General features: G+C 46.0%; 2 long non-coding RNA genes across 2 annotated transcripts; both read right to left on the reverse strand.

Annotated features, from left to right (window-relative positions):
• Positions 1-8,195: 8,195 nt before the first annotated feature.
• LOC120689509 lies at positions 8,196-8,995 on the reverse strand. The gene is made up of 2 exons (XR_005681309.1): positions 8,671-8,995; positions 8,196-8,581 (listed from the first exon to the last, which is right to left on the reverse strand). It is a non-coding gene; the product is annotated as an uncharacterized LOC120689509 (long non-coding RNA).
• A 934-nt stretch (positions 8,996-9,929) lies between these two features.
• Positions 9,930-10,591, reverse strand: LOC120651258. Its single transcript, XR_005666008.1, has 2 exons — positions 10,308-10,591; positions 9,930-10,206 (listed from the first exon to the last, which is right to left on the reverse strand). It is a non-coding gene; the product is annotated as an uncharacterized LOC120651258 (long non-coding RNA).
• Positions 10,592-21,611: the final 11,020 nt, after the last annotated feature.

A 21,611-nucleotide genomic window follows, 5' to 3' on the forward strand; every position in this document is an offset into this window, starting at 1 on the left:
TGGTCATAAAATTTTATTTTGGCGATTCTATTGGTTACCAGAGAAACTAATGGTTTGATAATGAACATGAAGTTTGCAGAAAGGGAAGGAAAAAGAGGTCACGGCCTACGGTCTATGCGCCGCTACACATGCGATTTCAACGCAAGCCTGACCAGGACCCCACCGCTCGCATCAGGTTGTCATGAGCTTGCTTGTTATATATATATATATATATATATATATATATATATATATATATATATATATATATATATATATATCAATAGTTCTTAGATCCTGTGATTGCTGCGGCTCCAAGTTTGAGTCTCTGATCTCTAATATCTTTGATCATTTGGCAGCAACAAACACTGCCTTGGATCCTATTACTGCAACTCAATTTGAGGATGACAAAGAATCATGTGAGGCCATGGCAATGTCTGGTTTCTACAGTAATTTTTTTGCAAAAAGAGAATCTTGTATTCATGGAGTACAAAATGTAGTCTATTTACAAAACCTTTTTAGGAATGGGTGTAACTATTCGCGACGAATCTAATGATGGTAATTAATTCATGATTTGCTACAGTGATGATACAGTAACCATCCACTAATCGTACGTCAAAGGCCTCATTAGATTGGTCTCGCGAATTTACCAGGGTCCTGGAGGTGGTTTTATAATTAGACTTTATTTAATACTCTAAATTAGTAGTCAAAGGTGCAAACAGTTTTCGCAAAAAAAATTTCACCCCAAACCAAACATAGCACATAATTCTTCTTCATATTGAAAAGTTTATGATGCCAATGTTCGTGCCATGGAGGTGGAAGATAGAGTGGATTTAGAGGGGGGAGGGGCGATGCCATGGAGATCAAGTCGGGTGAGAGGGGCGAGGGAAGAAACGGAGGAGGAAGAAGAGGTGATAGTTTATTAAGTTGAGTCGCGCCACGCGGCACGACTCCTTTAAGAGTCGCGCCACGCCGCACGGCACGACTCGCTGAAGAATCACGCCAAAGCATGTGGCGCGACTCAGCCTTGCCAGGTCAGCTGAGTTGCCAGTGTGGCAGGTTGGTCGCGGCAAAACATGTGGCGCGACCCTTCAGTGAGTCGCGCCACGAGTTTTGGCGTGACTAAAAAGGCTAGTTCTTGAAAATTTAGATCCACGTAAGTTATTATTAAAATTTTAGATTAAAAAGGATTAAAATAAAAAAAATCGTGGGCGTAGTGTTAAAACCCAACGGTAACGATTAAGAGTTAGAGATGGTGGACTAACTAAGGCTCGTTTATCATAGGAGTTCTGAAACCATCATTGCTAAAATCGCGATCATATAGTCCAGCTTTTCTCAAGAGAAAGGGTTGCCCCGCCTCTCACGGCAAAGAAACAAAAGATCATTTCAATGTTAAATCAGCAACAACTTTCTGTGTTTGAGTGCTGGCCCTAGAATTTTGAAGGCCCTTGACCAATTCTTCGCGACGGCCCTTCTAGAATCTAAATTTTATATAAAATCTTATTTTATATATACACATGCACGCGCTATGTTTTCTTGCAAAACGAAAAATTATATTGATATCTATTTAATTTAACATGTTTGGTAATTACCGGGGAGCAATGTAACTAAAACAATAGTATATTTGTACGTCTAGAATTAATTTAATTACCTTATATTTGAATTCCATAATATCCATGGCTTCTCATAGAAAGATACTTCTTTGGGCGTTTTTTGATGCAAAATCTAAATTTTCATCCCTGAAGATTTCGTCTACCCATCCGACGAAATTTAGTTTGCTTTATTTTTTTTCAATTTAGATCTTTTTTATGCTATTTTTGAACATTCATCACCGTTGAGTTATTATTTTTGCGTAAAAACTTCTCAACATATATGTAGATTGATCATGAGGCGAAAGACATTTTATATAATTTTTTTTGACAGTGCACTCGTTGAATTTAAAATACTCTTGAAAAAGGTTAAAAGTAAAAAAATTCTCCCATCGGTGACCCGACGGGCCTGATTTTCCCCGCGGAGCGGCGCACTGGGGTGAGGCAGCCGAGAGATTGCAGTTGCAGCCCAATAGAGCCCAATAGGGCCCCTCAGTATATACGCGGTTTTTTCTTTTTTATATTTAAAAAAAATTAAAATTTCAAAAATATATGTCCGTTTTGGAAAATTTCAAAAATATACCCCGGTCGCCCTCCCATAGGGCGACAGACCCAAAGTGTAATTTTTTTTTGTTCAAATTCGCAATGAGGTCCCTGGAAAAGAAAAAAAAAGGGCATGTCGCCCCCCCCCCCCAACGGGCGACAGGGGGCCTGTCGCCCACCCCTCGGGCGACAGGGGCCTGTCGCCGTTGGGGGGGCGACAGGGCTTTTTTTTTCCAGGGACCTATTTTGAGCTATTCGAGCGTGTAGTCGTCATCATCGTCGGCAGGATCTCGGCCGCTAACTTCTATCGCACCTAACTTGTCCTTTATTAAATCACGGGAAAAAATCGCAAGAACTTCCCTTATTTCACGAGCATTATGGAACCCACAAACATAATAAGTTCACATCAATAGTATCTATAGAAACAAATGATAAGTAACCTACCACAATCATAAACATCGGATACAAATAAGTGGTCCACAGCTATCTCATTACAAATAAACATCAGAGATACAAACATCAGATACATCTAACCACCCCTAGGGCGTCGGACCCTCTTAGCCCTCTACTGGGCACGGACATGGCCCTCGGAGTAGGTGAGAACATCCGGAGACCTCACCTGTCGCTCAAGACGCGCAAGGGGCTGCGGTGTCTGCTGCTGAGAGATCACAAGTGGTGCTCCTCCTAGCTGTGAATACCCCAAGACATCGGGGTCACCTTGTGCGGCAGGCTCTTCTGGACTCAAGCTGTCGAAGTCGTCTAAGGTGAAGGTCTCGTTATCTGGTCGAAAGGAGGAAGAAGAAGGTCCGACGTCCGCATGGGGGTAGAATCCTACGCAAAAAATATGGATGTTAGCGTACGCTCGTATATTTTGTCATGCCATGTAGAAACCGAAATACGAAACATAAACTAACCTGTGTAGGCCGGTATCTGTGGCCCCAGTACCATCCCTGGATACGGTCCGCCAACTGGTGCTGTCCCTCTAAACATTCCAGTATGGCCGAACGCAGTAGCTGGATCGTATCCTGTAAGTGATATTAGTAAATATGTAGGAACACTTGATGTAATTTTAAAAGAGATATGTACGTTACCTGCACTTGGGAAGAACTGCGACGTCGCCCCGTGCATGGTCGACAGACACGGGAACGACGACGAGGCCTGAGACGACCCGTGGCTGTCTTCGTACTGCACACGGCTTCCAAAGTTGTGCACTACCTGACGCAACTGATCACGCTGCCTCGACCATGCCTCTGTCTGCTCAAACTGGGTCATTGGGGATCCGGCACGTACCCTCGTCAAGTAAGTCGAGCAGTCCGTCTCCATCATATTGCAAAGGCGAAGCTGCATCAATTCAGTAAAGGTAAAGTTACAAACACATGAATTATCTTATGAATATGATTATATATATATATGCAAATATGATCAAGAGACTCACCGCGCCAGCTAGTGCCTCCACGTGGTGCCGGCCATAGCCATCCTGAGGCCTCGCCTGGTGTGGCTGCGGGTGAGTGTCAACAAAAACCAGACGAGCCCGAGTCCGGGGTAAGTACCAGGTGAGGTAAGCCCTAAAGGAGCTGTCTGTGTGTGGTCCTGTTGGATGGACCAAGAGCTCGTCTGCCTGTTCCCATTGGTCCACACACGGCTGGATCTTGGTGAGCCAATCATCAGAGCACGGCAAGCCACTCCTTGACAACCTACAAATTGGACCACGAAGAATCGTTAGATTCGACACGAATGTATGAGCCAAGTTCATTCATAATTACCTGTGGTCCTGGCGACTGACACGCTCCAACGCGGTGGGCACCGGAAACTCCTGGCGCTGCCCAAACTGTCTCCTGACTCTCCAGGGGCAATATGCCTCAACCGCGATGTCATAAACCAGGACGGCGGAAGTAAGCCACAGGCTCGCATTCGCGGAGCAGTGCGAAGACAGGCCTGCTGGTGCACGGGTAGCCACAGCCTCTGGGCTGTAAGGCTCCCAAACAACGTCCTCGGGCGTCAGCATGTCGAGCTCCGAAACAAACTCAGGATATGCGTGTCTAACCCGCGTATGTGCCCAGGACCTCTGCATTCCGAATAAGTAAAATTAAAAGTGCGCTAATACATCATGTAACAATGAATAACAAAATTAAATTTGTTGCGAACGTACCTGACGCCAGATCCAGATAGTTCTCATAGTGGGTCTCTCGTCCTCCTCGTCGCCGTACATGCCCCCGTGGTAAGGCTCGTGGCTGACAGAGGGCCGACCAACGGCTAGCCTCTCGTACGACCAAAGCTGTAGCAGTAGTGGGCACCCTGACAGGATAGCATTCCCATGTGTCTTCATGCAGCCGTCACAGAGTCCACGGTAAGTGGCTGCAAGTACCGCCTCACCCCAGCTGTAGGGCGGTACGTCCTCGTCCCCATCCGCAATCTCCCGTGCATACGGAAGGAGAATCCTATCGACCGAGTTGCCATGAGTGTTGTTGAACATGATGTAACCAAACAACCAAAGTAGGTACGCCTCCAGTGATCTGGTCACACTGTACTCGTTGGCATCCGCAGCCAACAGGGCAGGCTGCATAAACAATTAAGATTAATGGTTTCAACTATCAATGGAACATATGAATTGTAACAATTAAATTTATATATGGAATGAATACGTACTGTAAACTGTAGGAACCAGGTCTTCGAAGGACCTGCTGCTCGCGGGTGCGAGTTGATTGGACCTGCTTCTTCCACGCGGTCAACCAGGGCAAAACAGGCCTCCAGCTCATCCTTCCATGAGGCCGCCACCACACGCGGACCTATAGCCTCCCCGACGATAGAGAGGCTGAGGAGGTAGGCCACGTCCTGCAGCGTAGGAGTCATCTCCCCACACGGGAGGTGGAACGTGTGTGTCTCCGGCCTCCATCTGTCAACGAGCGCCGTCAGGAGGGATCGGTCGAGCTGAATAGGCCCAACCTCGACAAGACGGCTCAGAGTCAGTAGGCCGGCGTCACGTAACCTGCAAAAAAACAAAAAATGTCGAAACAAAGGAATACCGGCGAATACATAAGTGATAAACAATAATATTTCATTACATACCGGTCACACCAATCGTGGTGTATAGAGATCGCCTCGCCGGGTGGACGAGGACGTAGCACCTCTAGGGCTCGGTGCTCAACAGCTGCAAAGTAAGACCTGTGGCTCGAGTCAATCACTGGGTCTAGCAAGGAGTCCATCTCCATACCTGCATTCAAAAATATATGAGAACACATAGGTAAATATATATTTCATACAAACTGGACACATAAATACAATAATACTTCATTACATACCTGCCATATTTCATTACTACATATTACAAATAATGAAATACAATTGTGGATCATGACACCGAATGCCTTCCACGAGCAATTCTCGCTGATGCTCGTCTGAATGTAGGAGGTGCTCCATCTCTGGGATTTCCGGAAGGACCGACGTCAGCAGCATCGTGAAGTGCATTCTGAGGACACTTCTTGTAGTTGTGACTCAATGCTCCACATTGGCTGCAACGCTTTTGTGCCTTGCTTGCTTCCGACTAGTCCATACCATTCTGAATACGACGTGTCTGACGGCGGCCTTTGCCTTTCTTAGTGGCTGGATTATGAATAAACATCTTATTCTCATTATCCTGAGTGAAAGGCCCCACAATTCCAATCCCGTATACCTCATGTCCCCATGTGGATACAACTGCTTCCTTGCTGAAGTACGGTGAAACAAATAGTCCTGGCTGTAACGCAGACTCTGCACATGCCGCAATGAGATGGGAGCATGGCATATGCAATAACTTAGGCTTCATGCAGGAGCAGAAAGCTTTGCCATCAACTATAATCAAACTCTCCTGTACCACCCTATCTCTACGGATACCACGACCACTTCTATCCTTGCATAGAACCTCAAATCTATGCTCCATTGTACCTGTGGATATGACGCGGTGCAGTTTGGCCTTTTCAATCTTCTCTTGCATATATTGTGTCACTCTTTTGCAAAACTGAATTTGGAGGTTGCTGATGTTTATGCTTGCAGCCGTGTAACGCTCTCTGAAATACTTCATGCACCCATACATGATGAACTCAACAATTTCCACAAGTGGAAAGGCACGACAAGAACGCATAACCATATTGAAACACTCTGCATGGTTCGTTGTCTGAATACCATACCGTATTCCGTTGGTATCATAAAGAAATGACCATTTCTCCTTAGGTGCACCTCGAATCCAGTGTGAAAATGGCTTCTTAATTGAATCCCTAGCCTCTGCAGCCTGACTCGTGCCTGCTCCTGATGCCCTTACCTTCACTAGCTTTGCAGTCAACTGATCAAGCATCTGCCATAATGCATTGAATTTTCTCTGTTGATTTTGGGTGCACAACCTCTTAAACAGGTTCTTAAGATCCTTGTTCTTGAAGTGTTCATAGAAGTTTGCACCCATATGCCTAATGCATCACCTGTTTTGGACATCAGGCCATAATGGAGGCGTTGTCGCAGTTCCACGTTGCAATTTCAGTATTGATTCCACGCTGGCGAGGATCATCACGCGAAATGCGTCCTTGCCTGTGTGCCCGGAAACACAGAATACGTGTAACTGGTTTCCTGGGAATAAAGTTTTCAAAATTTGAGGACTCTGTTTATACATGACAGGAATACTGTAGTCACATCAAAATAACTTTTTCCAGTAAAACAGAACTTTGAACAACTTTTTGAGGAAATATTTTACTGAAAAATTATTTTAAAACCCTTAAAGTACACCAGCAGTTCCTAAATTTGTCCCGGTGTGTCATCTAGACTCCTAAACTCTTAAAATGCATTTTCAGATCCATAAACTTGTTTCAAAGTGTCACTTAGGTCCCTAATATCTCAAAATGCATTTTTAAGTTCATAAACTTGTCCACCCATGTCATGCAGGTCCCTAAACTCTCAAGATGCTTTTTTAATTTATTATAAATACTTTTTTGCTACTTTAATTTAATCAAAAAATATTTTGCTATTTTAAATTTAATAAAATTGCTATTTTGATTTTTATTGAGAATAGGAATAAATTTATCTTAATAAATTTATACAGAGCATGCAAAATATAAATAGTTAGTAGGAAATATTCAGAGTTAGAATTGATATCTCCATGTTAAACGAGAAAACTATAATATCCACCATTGATATCAAATGATCTAGACTAACCTATGATGTATGATTAATAAACAACTAATTTAGAATTAAAATGGTCTTAGTGGTAAGATTTCTAAATGAATTGGCTGAAAAAATAGTTTAATAAACAGTCCATTTTAAATACAATCAATGGTAATTTACAGTGATACAAAAATTCATCTTGAAAGTTTAGGGACCGAAATAAGATAAAAGTTCAGTTTATACTCTCGAATTATTATAAAAATCTATTTTTCAACCTTCAACTATGAAATAGGATAACAGAGGTCATTCAACTACTGGAAGTGGGCAAATTTAGCCCCTTATGTGGTTCTGAAGGTGGTTTTTTATTTTGTGAAAATTAAAAATATTTCATTTTAAACAAAAAAATTCATAAGTTATTCACTTTAAGTCAAAAAATTACGAAATGGGTATCAAAAGTTTTCTAAAAATGTAACCTATCTATTGGCATAATACTTGTTAGTTATTCAGATCCAAATTTTTTATATTCATAGTATTTTATTGCTTGTAGTTATTTCTATTATTTTTTAATAACTAAATTCAAATAGAGAAATAATAGATAGGTTATATTTTTAGAAAAAATTTGGTACTTGTTTTATATTTTTTTAATTTAAAATGAATTATTTTTTATTTTTTAGATCTAACTAGATTTTTTTAAAAAATACAAACCACATTCGAAACCACCCAAGAATCAAATTTGTCTAGTTTCAATAGTTGAATGATCTATGTTGTCCGGTTTTGTAATTGAAGGTTGAAAATCAAACTTTTGCGATAGTTCAAGAGTCCAAATTTGTCCAGTCGATAGTTGGATGATCTATATTATTTGGTTTTGTAAAGATTAAGATAGTCGGACTTTTCCCGTATTTTTGTGATGCACAAATTGGCCCAGAACCATACAGATTCTTCCCAAGGGCCCTGCCCACGTCACACGATACATCTTGAGTCTCGATCTTTATATTCAAATCTCGATTATTTCAAACAAATCAAATACGTATCGAATGCACACGGCCTTCAAGCTCTCCTATTACGTGCATCCTGGTAAAGCCGAAACTGGTCGGCTGGAGATAATTTATTTCCCTTTTATTTACTGGTGTGCATGAAAGATGTGTGATTATTACTGATTAGGCTGCTCCATCAGTGACCATCACATTCATCAATGATCCGTAGTACATGCGGGATCGCTACCCGCTGTTGATGCATGGTGGCCGTGAAAATCATGGCAAGCGGCCGCCGGTGCCGCCGGAGCAACCTTCAGATGGGCAGCGCGAAGGGCAGAGGCGGCAGATCGGCCGGGGGGAAATGGAACGGAGCTGCAATCAAAAGCAAAAGCCAGTGATTTCATTAGCCTCCTTGCATCAGTATAGCTAGAAGAACTGAGGCAAAGCAGAGATGGACTCACGAGGAGCTGGGGTGTCCGGTGTTGCCGGCGGCGTCGACAGGATCACAGGAGGGCGCGCGCCGGCACCCCGGACGGAACGCTCCGGCAGAGGCAGCCGCCCGTGGCCGCCAGCAAGAGCGCCACGGCGAGCGCCAGGAGGCCGGGGCGCCGCCGCAGCTGCACGGCCATCGCGCACGCAGGTCGCAGGCTCCGATCCGGCAGGCACGCGCTGCCACCGTCTGGTTGATCGATCGGTCGGTCGATGAGTTTGCGACGACGGCAAGTGCTTTGGTTTTGCTTCGATCGATCTTGCCTACCTGCGTTGTGTTACTTATAGGACACCCGGCCACTCTCCCGATCAGCTATCCAGCCATGGACACTGCTGCCGCCGCCGATCCGATCCGTCGTGTGAACGTGCCCGCTGGCGGTGGTCACCGTTGGTGGCCTGCACGTTGGCGCCAATTTTCCATGTACGCCATGGCTGCTGGTCAACAATGTACACGCTGCGAAGAAAAAGTGCCACCTAGAGCCGTCGCGTTCCTAGATAATATAGGCCAATGAATTGACTGGACCTGTAAGCAGTGAGCACTGAGCACGTACGTCTTTCCAAGGGTAGCTAGTCAAGTGGTAGTGAGGAAATATGTGAAGAAAAATTTATGAGCGACGACCGGCGACTGAGGACCTCCGGTCGGTCTCTCCGGCCGTCGTCTTACGTGGAGAAAAATACTAAGCCTTCAAAGTACACACAGATAAAGCATCACCTTTTTTCTTACACGGGAGAAGACGGGGGTAATTTGGTCATCAAATGTTTATAAATCTGTCGAAGGGCATAGATAATAGTACGTTTTGAACAAATGTGAAACTGTAATGGTATTTTTCTAATATCGCGAATAGTAATGACGTATCTCCAAAATTTAACTATTGCAATGGCATGTCTCCAATTAATCCAAAAATTAAAGGGCCAGAAAGCCAACGGATAGCCTCCACGTGTTCAGAGTCATGGATGAGACATGCAAAGGACAGAACACATTCAAAAATACTGTTCCTATATATCTTTCCTACTCCCTATATATGTTTTGAAGTATGACGCACACGGCTTAATTAAGCTGCTTTGGCCTTGAGTGTTGGAATTTCGCTGGTACTAGTATTTTTCTTTTGAGAAACACCGTACAAAAGCAGATGTTCACATACACGTAACGTACGCACGCTCACCTCAATAAATACACGCACAAAGACGAAAGTTCATGATCATAGATCAATCAGGAAAGAGACACACCATATAATGGAATTGCTTTCAGATCAACCCTTCAGTCTCGAGTCGCTTTCAAATTATATTTTTATGTATTGGTTCTGAGAATTGAAAAGTACATGCGTGCCTTCAAAAACTACATTATGCGTCGATTTCGTGATACATCCTTATTTAACCTTTTAACTACTCGATCGCATATTCAAATACATGTATAGCCTCTGCTTGACGTCGATGGCGCAGCAAGAATCATGGCGGCAAGCACCGGCGACCAACGCACGGCGTGATAGGGCTGCGTTGCCACAGCGGACCTGCAAATTAAACGGGAAGAGAGCTCGTCGTCGATTAGCCGCGACTGAAGTAGAGCAGCAGGCAAAAATAAATCGAAGAAGGTGGAGGAGCGACGACTCACGGGGAAGGGTGGGGTAGGACGGCACCGGCTGCGGCTGCGTGGGGTAGGTTGGCACCGGCTGCGGATAGGTGGGGTAGGACGGCTGGCAGAGGCAGCCGGTGAAGGCCACCAGCCAGAGCGCCACGGCGAGCTGCGCCACCGCCAGGAGGCCGGGGCGGCGGCGCGGCACCAACGACACGGCCATCAATCACGCAGACACCAACACCACCCGTGCACACTAGCTAGCCGAACGGGGCTGGGCGAGCTAAGCTAGCTCCTTTGGCAGACTCCGATGATCATCCGGCCGTGCTAGCATCGTGCTATTTATATAGCACCCTCAGCCGCCATGGGACAAACGGGCTGAATGTTCGCGGCACCTTCCAGTGGCAGCAGTGGTCGTCGGTCGTCTCTGTCCCTGTATGCTTGCATTGCCTTGGCGCAGTTTTTCCACGACGACCCACCATGTACAAGTGCTACATTGACTATTGTTCGCATTAATATAGTTGATACCTATATGTGTTTTTAGTAAATTGGTTGATGCAGTACGGCTCAATGTAACATTTTTTAATGGGGAAATTTGTGTTAATCTCAAATCACTAGTGCCACAGCCACTGCAAAGCACAAAGCAGTTTGCTCAATGTTGTATATATTGATGACCGGAAAAATGTTTCCTATCGGAAACAAATAACAAAGCCGATAGTTTACATGTTTTTATATCAGAAATTGGGGTATTCTTATTTACGGGCGCCCATACGGAAGGTTCCGTACGGTCGATTTCCGTCCAATTTTATTTTTCTTTTTTAGTCATTTTTTGTCATTTTGTGACAAAAATTTTCAAAGAAAATTTTTAAGAAAAATATTTTGAAAAGGGAAAAAATTGGTGAGAAAAAGTTTGAAACAAAAAATTTTCAGAATAGGTGGAAAAATTGAAGAAAAACTTTTGCATCCAAATCTAAACTAAAAGAAGTTTGAGAAAATTTCAAAATAAATATTTTGAAGAGAGAATAGGAAAAAATTTGAAAAGAAAAAGTTTGAAACATAAAAGTTTGGAAAGAATTGAAAATATTTTGAAGAAAAACTTTTGCATCCAAAACTCAACTAAAGAAGTTTGGAAAAAAATTTATAAAAAAATTGCATCCCAAAAATCAAAAGGAAAAAGAGAAAAAAGAAAAAGGAAAAAGTGCTCCCGGCAGAGCTCCCCCCGCCGGGGTCGAGCGCCCGGGGGAAGCTTCCCCACCGGCTCGTCGCGCCGCCTCACACCTCCCCCCTGCCGCCCCACCGCGGCCTCCCCGCCTCATCACGGCGCCTTCGCCCAGTCGGCGGTCAGCTGCCGTGGGAGGAAGAGAAAGGGGTGGGGGAGAGAGAGAGGAAGGGGAAGGGGAAATAAGAGGAAGGGTGGGGGAGAGAAAGAGAAGGAAAGGTGCCGATTGAAGAGAAAGAGAAGGAGCAGTGTTGGGAGCCACCCATGTGGGTGTTGCAGGGAGTCGACCGTGAGTTTTGTTCGTCATGGTCGTTCATAAAATCAGGATTGGGACTTCTAAACGAGAATAACTCGAGCTAGCGACAGCCAGGGATCAATCAGGTCTTCGTTTCGTCATTGAGAAGAAGATCGCGCACGTAGCCAATCAAATAATTGTCACCACCGGTAGGCAAAAATAGGAAGGGAGAATAATTGGTGCTAGCGAGTAGCGACGACCGGCGACTGAGGCCTGGTCTTTGCACCCATAAGCAGCGCCAACCCTGCTGTCCGTTTCAGGGCTTGCACACTCAGCTGAATCCCGCTCCATCCGCCACTCTGGTTTTTACACGGTCAATCCCTGTGTGATCTCTGTGAATTTTACCTTGGATTCCGTCTGGATCATCAAGGTGCTAGGAAATGAACTAAACTCCTGCAGTAACTCCGGCATCAGCATGCGTGCCGCAGCAGTTAATAATCACGAGAAAAACGAGGAGTCTTGTCAAGAAGAAATTGCATAAATGAGGAGATGATGGTTAACGTGATTAATGGATTGATAAGCATACTTAGTTAGGGGTGGTAATGAGTCATAGCCCTAGTGGCCTCTTCACAACCCAGTAAGGCCCTTAAATATTTTAGTTCAAAATTATATAAGGTTAGAGTCCAGCCTTTTTAGGACCCGGCCCTTAGATTTTATAGTTCAAAATTTTGGGCCCTTTTACCACCCCTATATTTGGTGTCTTTAGTCACTCTATCATGTGAAAATATAGTAGTTGCACGTCTTATTAGGCTATATAGTTGTACGTACTAAGATTTGTTGGCACTTGTAAGTTGACAGGCCCGTTAGCATAGCAACTTTTAGAGGCTCCCAATTTTTGAAGGCCTGGTGCAATCGCACCTTCCGCACCGCCCTAGGGCCGGCCCTGGTTATAGATAAGGTGACGAGTTCAACTCCGTTCAATTCAATCAACAAACGCACAAAAAAATATTTGACCCATGGGAAACTTCATGTCCCTCCTCCCTCAGCTCTGTTCCTAAATATAGCAATTTAATTTGAATCATTCCAAATTTATGGAGTTGAACAGACAAAAACCCTCAAAAAATTGCTGCTTATGTGGATGCCCACCATATCAGCTCTGTTCCCTCCGATCCATTTTAAATTATAATTCGTTTGAATTTTTTTGACCTCAAGTTTGACCACGTCTTATTCAAAAATTTGTGCAAAATATCACTTCTTTTATTGTTGCTTGCCTTACTAAAAATTTCTTCAAAAAGACTTAAATTTGACTTTATTTGCATAGTTTTTTACTAAGACGAGTAGACAAACTTGAGGTTAAAAAGTCAAATGAATTATAATTTAGAACAGAAGGAAGTAGTATGCAGTTGCTAGATTTAAACCAGCCATTTAGAGTGTTGGTTAGCCAAAAACGTCCTAGCAATTAAGGACTCATGTATGATTCAGTATATTTAATAACGGACGTGGATCATATGGACGCTTTTTTCAGTTTATTTGGTCCTAAAATTGCTTGAAGTGCTTAGATTTTGAGGACGGAGGGAGCATTTGGAAAGCTAGCTATGAAACAGCAGTGATTGTGTGATCTGTAGTAGTGGAGTTGGCCCTCAACACCTCTAGAGCTTTTGAAGACCTGTCAACAATTTTTTGAAGCCCGGTAATCACAGGTAATACGAGTTTAACTGAGGAATGTTGAGTACTCTATCCTGCTTGTGATGAGTGAATTGTGAACCGTGCGGTGTGATCGTGCGCTTGGTCTTTGGATTGCAGGTACACGGGCGTCAAGTGTCGACGGAGAGCTGCTGTGGAGGTGCTGTGGCCGATGGACCGTGCGGTGGACGGCGGTGAAGGGCAGCCGGGACCGGAGCTCGTGCCGGGCGATAGCTGTGGCGTCCAATCCTGGATCGAGGGCGCAAGCGGCGACGGAAGGCGGGTTTCTTGGTTTGCACCACAAAACCAAGGAGGCGGACGGCGGTTGAAGACGCCAAGTCGTGAAGGCACGGGCGTCGGTCTCGGGACTGACGGAGGTGACGGACGTCGACGATGTTTAGGGTCTCGCTGCGGGCGAGGAGGTGACGGGCGTCGTGCGGCGTCTAGGGCCGTCAGAAGGCCGAGGCGGGAACAGCGTCTAGGGCCACGGCGTGGAGGCGGAAATCTTCCCGTGCGTGGAGTTTTTGCGGTTTTCTCAAAACCGGACACCTACCCGGGTTCCGCGGACCCTCCAAAAACCGCGAACCGGATCTTCATCGACATGGCAGCATCGCGGAGAAGGCTTCGAGTCGTAGAAAGAAACTCCGTCGTCGGATGAGATCGTATACATATTTCCGGTTTTGCCCCTATGTGCGTTTTAGTGTCTAGATTGAGTCGAGGGTATTTTGGACCCCTGCGTGGGCACCTTAAATACCCCTCACCCTCTCCTCTCTCCCAGCGCGCCAGCCACAGACAGCACCACGCCACCACCTCCTCCTGGCGCCGCCCTCCTCTTCCTGTCGCCCTCTCTTCTTCCTCCCTCTCCTCTCTAGGGATTAGAGGTATGGATTATTGAGTTTTTGTACTGAGATTGATCGGGAAAGGAGGCACAATCCTCCTTGTGCCCTCCGGGGTTTTGAATTCAATTCAATCTCGTACGATTTGTGCTTTGTTTTGGATGATTTCGATTTTCCTTCGACGAATCTTGAGCATGAGATGACGAGTGGTTTTCTGATGATCGAGTGACTCTTTGTAGTGATTCTAACCCATCTAACCTAGTGCTAATCTTCATGGAATCACGAGTTCACTCGAATCGAAGTTTTTGGCGTTCTAGAGAAAACTCCGTTCTTGCTCGGGAATTCCTCGATTCCTCCCAAACTATGGACTGATTCGTCGATTCCTTCCGTGGATATGTTCACAAGTCCTTTGTGATCATGCCTGCAAAATTTGAGCTCCTTTGGACTTGATTTGATTCTCCAATCATCGAAGTTTCCAAAGATCGCGGGCTGAAAAACGCTTCTGGACTCTGTTTTTCCTATCACCATTAAACCGACGCTTGTGATATGATGCGTCGGATCAACCGGTGAGTAGGTTTCTCGCACATTAGGGTTTTCTGTTCTTCGTCTGGTTGCACCGGTGCATTCTCTCTCTTGTGCATCGGTTCAACCGGTGATACATTTTCACTGACCTGTAGTGTGCTGTTTTGAGCATTGCACCGGCGTATAGAGTTTTCTTAACGTCGGTGTGGGACCGAAGCCGGCGACCAGAGGGGGGGGTGAATGGGAGCCGATCAAAATTTCTTCGAAATTCGAATCGTCGGCATATATCCCAAAATTGCCCAAACCCTCAAGCGTTCTGACCAAAGTATGGAGTAGCTATTGAAAAGCTAACCCAACGCAAAAGGCCTAGAACGAGCGAGCGAAACCACGAAGCAAATCGGAAGCGAATTGGAAGATCTGCAGCACTGATCTGCCTGGACCGGTCTGACCGGTGCGCTGGACCGGTCTAACCGGTCGTGCCTACCGGTCTGACCGGTAGCACCCAGAAAACCCCCGAGAAATTGGATTCAAACGTTGAATCCCGAGCAAACGACCACGAAAAGCGATGAAACTTGGGGGATTGCTTCGCCCCTACCCCGTGAACATATCCCCAAGATATCTCGTCCTAAAGATCAACGAAATGTGAGAATTATGGGGGAGATCAAAAGGGATTGGGGTTTTCTCAAACACTCAAGAACTCGAATTCGAACACGCCAGTGATTTCAGAGGGTTTAGGTTAGAGTTGGGAGCACGGGAATCACAGCAAAGAACTCATGGACTCCTCGCAATCAAGTGCAACAAAAACAAAATCGAAATTTCATCAAACAAGGCACAAAACGAGGAGATGGATTGATTCAAATTGCCCAGAGGGCACGAGGAGGTTAGGGCCTCCTTTCCCAATCAAATCCACAAGAGTTCTCACACAACCAACATTCAAATCTACCCTAAAGAGATGAACTGAGGAAGAGGAACACAGGGGCGGCGGCCTGGGGAAATAGAGAGTCCACGAACAGATTACAAAAGCCGCAATTAACCTAACACAAGTGAAGGGGTATTTATACCCGCGGGACCGGTCAGACCGGTGCGCTGGACCGGTCAGACCGGTGTGTTAGACCGGTCAGACCGGTGCCAGGGACCGGTCAGACCGGTAGGCCTGCAGCACCCCCTGTACAACGATCTCATCCGACGGCCGAGGTTCTTTCTTCGAAACGAAGTCTTCTCCGCGATGCCGCCGTCTTGATGAAGATCCAGTCCGCGGTTTTGGAGGGTCCGCGAAACCCGGGTAGGTGGCCGGTTTTGAGAAAACCGCCAAAACCTCACGCGCGGGAAGATTCCCGCCTCACGCCGTGGCCCTAGACGCCGTTCCCGCCTCGGCCTTCTGACGGCCCTAGACGCCGCCCGACGCCCGTCACCTCCTCGCCCGCAGCGAAGCCCTAGACGCCGTCGACGCCCGTCGCCTCCGTCAGTCCCGAGACCGACGCCCGTGCCTCCACGACTTGGCGTCTTCAACCGCCGTCCGCCTCCTTGGTTTTGTGGCGCAAACCAAGAAACCCGCCTTCCGTCGCCGCTTGCGCCCTCGATCCAGGAGTGGACGCCACAGCTGCCGCCCGGTCCGAGCTCCGGTCCCGGCTGCCCTTCACCGCCGTCCACCGCACGGTCCATCGGCCACAGCACCTCCACGGCAGCTCCCCGTCGACACTCGACGCCCGTGTACCTGCAATCCAAAGACCAAGCGCACGATCACACCGCACGATTGACAATTCACTCATCACAGGCAGGATAGAGTACTCTCGTTCCTCAATCTCCCCCTTGATGAGTGCATTGTCAACACACCACAAACGAACCAAGAGAAGTGAAAAGAAGAGAAGCAAGAAAGCGAAGAACTCAAGCAAGTGACAAAAAGCTCAGAAAGGCAAGAACAGTTACTTACTCAAGCACAGATCGATCCCCTAAGACAAGGGCAACGGCTCAACGCAATCGATCAAAAGCCAAAACATGACTCCTCAAAGACAGAGGTAACGCTCGACGCAGTCATGCAAGAAGCAGAGGGAAAACGAGGAAAACCCGGAGCCAAGAACAAAGCAGAAACTCCTCAAGCAAAGCTTTTCCCTCTCACAAGTGCAACTCTCCCAAAATGATGCACTCTCAAAGCCCTGTGCACAACAAGTTTTTCCAAAAATCAAACAAGTCTCCCCATTGTTCAATCACTTCTCTCAAAATTCTCCCCCTTGTTGGCACATGCACACATCAAGTCTAAAACGACCTAAAGCTCCCCCTGAAGCAAAAACTCCCCCTGAACAGATGCTATGCCATGAATGCAATGCAGGAGGTGTAAGTGAAAGCATTCAGGGATACAAAGATATGAGCAACATCTAGTCTCAAGCACGTGTGCATCCATAAACTAGACCTGCATCTAGCTCAACAGGGTATATCAAATCAATCTAGAGCTAGGCAAGTTCAGTTTAGGAGAAATAAAAGCATCACCCATGATCTAGCACTAACAAGTAGGGAATGAAAAGCAGTGCTACTCATACTCATACAAGTGAGCCAAATCAGTCAAAACAAGTTGCCAACATTCATTTTTCAATCAAATTTATATCAAGAAATTCTAAGTGCCAGGGGTTGAAAGCTTGTCATGCTTTACTTAGCAACGAGGCCAAGCCTATGCCAAAAGACAATCAGAAGCTTAAAGCACTCGTTTCAGTCATGCACAGCCTTGCCCGGGTTCTCACAAGTGCAAAGTTAGCCGTCCCGAAAGCTCGATCAGTGCGACAAGCAATCCCACCTGGATCTTTTCAATCCATTTCAAGAACAGTTCAAGCAATTTTATCAGATTTAGATCATTTCAAGTATGAATTGCTGAACGAAAGGCCACACTAGCATGAATAAGATAGCAAAGCATATCAACACGCCCTAACATGCTAGTAGCCAAAGCAGGGTGATCATGTTTTCAGATTTTCAAATCAAAATAGCTTAACTCAGATGATGTCATATACACAATGGAGCAAGCTATACATGATCAAGTTTATCAACTCACACTAGCAGGCACTAGAAGATCATAGCAATGTATACAAGAATGCTAGTGCAAGTGAGACAATGCAAAATGCAAACATGTACAATGCATATGCACAATGCAACTACCAAACCTAGAAAACAAAGAGAAGCAAAACAAAGACCTACCAAGCTAACCAAAACAAAAGTCAGCGATCAAAAGGGGTAACAAACCCCAAGCTCCCCTCGCAAGCGAGCAAAGGTGTCCTGTTCTAGCGGTTTGGTGAGGATATCTGCAGTTTGCCTCTCAGAAGGGACATGGATCAAGTCTATGTGTCCTCTCTCATGGTTGTCTCGCAGGAAATGGAATCGGATGTCTATGTGCTTAGTTCTGGAGTGTAGGACAGGGTTCTTTGCAATGCTAATGGCTGACATGTTGTCTACAAAGATGGGAACCCTACCAAAACTCAAGCCATAATCCTGTAAGGTTTGTTTCATCCAAAGTATCTGGGAGCAGCAGCTAGCAGCAGCAACATACTCAGCTTCTGTGGAAGAAAGCGCTACGCTAGCCTGCTTGCGAGAGGACCAAGACACCAAAAAGCCAAAAGCTAAGCAACTGAAGAATTCAGCAAATACAACGGCTCAAAGACACACAGGACTAGACCAATAAATCCAACTGAGTACCATGGAAAAGGCAACAATCATAAAACCACCAGTCCATCCTGAGAGGAAAACGTACAAGCCGAACGCTCACATATCTCGATGAAGATCCCGCTGGACCTAGAGCATAGCAAGCTCGAGGTCACCTCCCCTGCGTCCTCAGCGGGTCCACCCTCTGCTCGAACAGGTTCTTGTAGAGGTGAACGATCGAAGTGGAAGTAGTGGTACTGGATCGTCCTCCTGAGCTGAGGTAGTCGAAGTAGAAGGGGCCGAAGCCTGCAGCCGGCGCAGTAACTCCGGATCATCATCGGCACCTGAGGTAGAGCTCCCCCTCAACAAGTGATACCTAGCACAAGAGAAGCTAGGACACAAGAAGATAGCAAACACCAAAGATCCAGAGCAAGACTCAAGCAGATGGTTAGGTGTTAGTCAAGCCACATGCAAGGGTATACCAAAGACACTCTAGAACATATCAAGACAAAAGATATCCCTAGAATAATCTAAAGGTACTCAACGAGATGAACCAAGGCAGCAAAACTATATGAAGAAGATACTTGAGCTAGCGACCAGACCTAAGGAGCAAAAGCTACACAAGCAAGAGGGGACTGGACAAAGCATACACCCTGAGCTAGCAAGAGTCAAGACAAGATGAAAACCACAAAAACTAGCATACAGAGTGGCTAGTCCACCAAGCACAAGTACAGACCTAGCAAGCAGAGCAAGTAGAGATAAAGAATCTACAACAAGTCACAAGCAGAAAGTGTACAAAGAACTCAAAGAGCAAACTCAAATGTACATAGGATACAACAGCCACCATGGGCTATCCATCAGCCTTGGAGAACCATCAAGTCTTGATCAAACCTGCATAAGACCAAGATCCATGGAGCACTTGTTCTCCAGGCCTCCAACCTGCATCACCATCGAGACAAAGGAGGAGCAAACGTCTCGACACTGGGGTTATCAAAGTGAGAAGCAAACCAGTGATGAGCCATTTGCTCTACAGAAGGGTAAGCAAAGTCAGGTAAAGCGTATCCCCTGTCTCGTCTACCGCGTGACTGACGAGTACTACAGCGAGGAAGGCGTGGAGCCTCAAAACCTCCTCCAAAGCCTCGGTCCCGTGGTCCATAGCCGTACTGAAAACGACCAGGAGCACGACCGGCAAAGTGACCACCCACTGGAGCACGGTAACCACCACCGTCTCCCTGACCTCCACCTACACGGCGTGCCCTAGCATCTCGCCTATCACCACGCCAAGAAGGACCATGCACCCGAGCAGAGTACATGTCCGCGTTCCGTCTCTCCTGCTCTCTCCTCACAGCCCGCTTCCTCCTGAAGCAAAACTCCTCCAGGTGACCTTCCCTGTCACAGAACTCGCAGTGGTACCTCACCTCACGCTTGGGAGGTGGAGGCCTAGTGAAGTGTCCCCTCATAAGAGAGAACTTAAATGTGATACAAAGCACCAGTCCCAGGAGGCTGATGCCACATTTATTACATCAGATGGTTCAAAACCGTACAAACCTTGGAGGACACTCGATACAGATAATGATAATGATTAACCAAGCTACGACATAACACCAGACCGCAAACCACATGGGGTCTATCACGGGCTCAGAGTACTGCGACAGCAGAGGCATCTCAACAGGGCCGGTTCCACAGGCAAGGTTGGGTGTAGAACGATACCCCTACTCGGCATCGTCTGGTACGAAGTCTGGGTCTTCTTCTGTAAAAAGTAGAAGCGGGGTGAGTACAAACGTACTCAGCAAGTCCAACCACACCCACGGAGGGGGTTAAATCAGAATAATATGCATAGGTAAATCAAGGATAAGGTTACGGTTTAATTTGCAGAAAAAACGATATTCTATGCAGGGGTCTATTTAACAGAAAACCTTTTTGAAATCAGTTTTTGTAGTAACACGGAGTTCAAGTTTTAAACTGCTACTGGACTCCCCGTCCGTCGTAGCACACGGCACAACTGCCGGACACATATCCAAAACAACTCACACCAGCCCATCCCAAGAAACACTAGTTATGTGACCACACCGTAACTCGCCCAATTCCGTGGGCACGGACTATTCGAATAGATTCTTAACTCTGCAGAGGTGTGCAACTTTACCCACAAGTAGGATACCACAGCTCGAACACCGTCGTGTCGGTGTAGATCCCAACATAGCCATTACCCACCTTAGCTAAGCCTGACTAGCCATCATGGGATTCACCAAGGGGTCATTGACCGTTCACTTAGGTATAATCGGGCATAAGTCACTCGGGGCTTATCCCTTTTTCCTTAGTCACCCGTTGCTCTCAGCTCTCCTGATGGCTATCACACCAACTAGTGGGATTTATGCTACGCCGTTGCCCATTCAACGGTCGAGTGGTTTGCACGATAGTGGAGTTAGGTGAGATGACACACCAACTCGGTCCTTAGACACGACAAGATGGATATCTCCCTTCTTTGCCCTGCCACACAGGCATAAGCACACCAATCGGCAATTCACACAGAAATGCCGTCCATCCCGTCCATACTCCTCTTTCGAAACTCCACATTTTATCCCTTCCCACACGCACACATTTTCTTTATCAAATAAATTATATTATGAGTGAAGTCCTAAGCGTTCTAATATCGATTAACGTCCAAGCAAAATCAGACATTAATCTAGGTGGTCAAGGAATGGTCATCACAAATCAAGGGGTGGCTATCCAACCGTGTTTTCATGCAAGTAAAACATATGCAATTTTATAAAACAGGTCATTGGGTTGTGTTTATAAAAACTAGGACAGAAACATACATCAAAGGATGGGATTGAACTTGCCGTCTTCGTAGCCTTCGGGGAAGTCCTGTCCTTCGGGCTCAGGGTCGCGGAACTGGTCCTCGTTCTCCAGCTCACAGTATGGCTCGTTGACGGGTTCTCCTTCGTTCACTCCGTGGTCTACAGCGCACACAAACAAGCACACAATCAAATAAAGATTTGTCGTCGAGCTCGAAACGGGGACACATGAAATATAGAGTATAGAGTGGTATTTTCAAGTGGTTTCTGGATGACATGGTCAAGACTGGGTTAAATTAGGCATGGTAAAGTTTCGGTTTGATCCAGGGTTGTTTGGTACATGAAATGATAGGTTTAGTAAAGGTTTGTTGCCGGACAAGGGGTCGGGGCTTAGTTGTAATTAATGAAAGAGCTTATTTAGAATTTCTGGAA

Source organism: Panicum virgatum, chromosome 1K (genome assembly GCF_016808335.1).
Source record: "Panicum virgatum strain AP13 chromosome 1K, P.virgatum_v5, whole genome shotgun sequence".
Classification (NCBI taxonomy): domain Eukaryota; kingdom Viridiplantae; phylum Streptophyta; class Magnoliopsida; order Poales; family Poaceae; genus Panicum; species Panicum virgatum.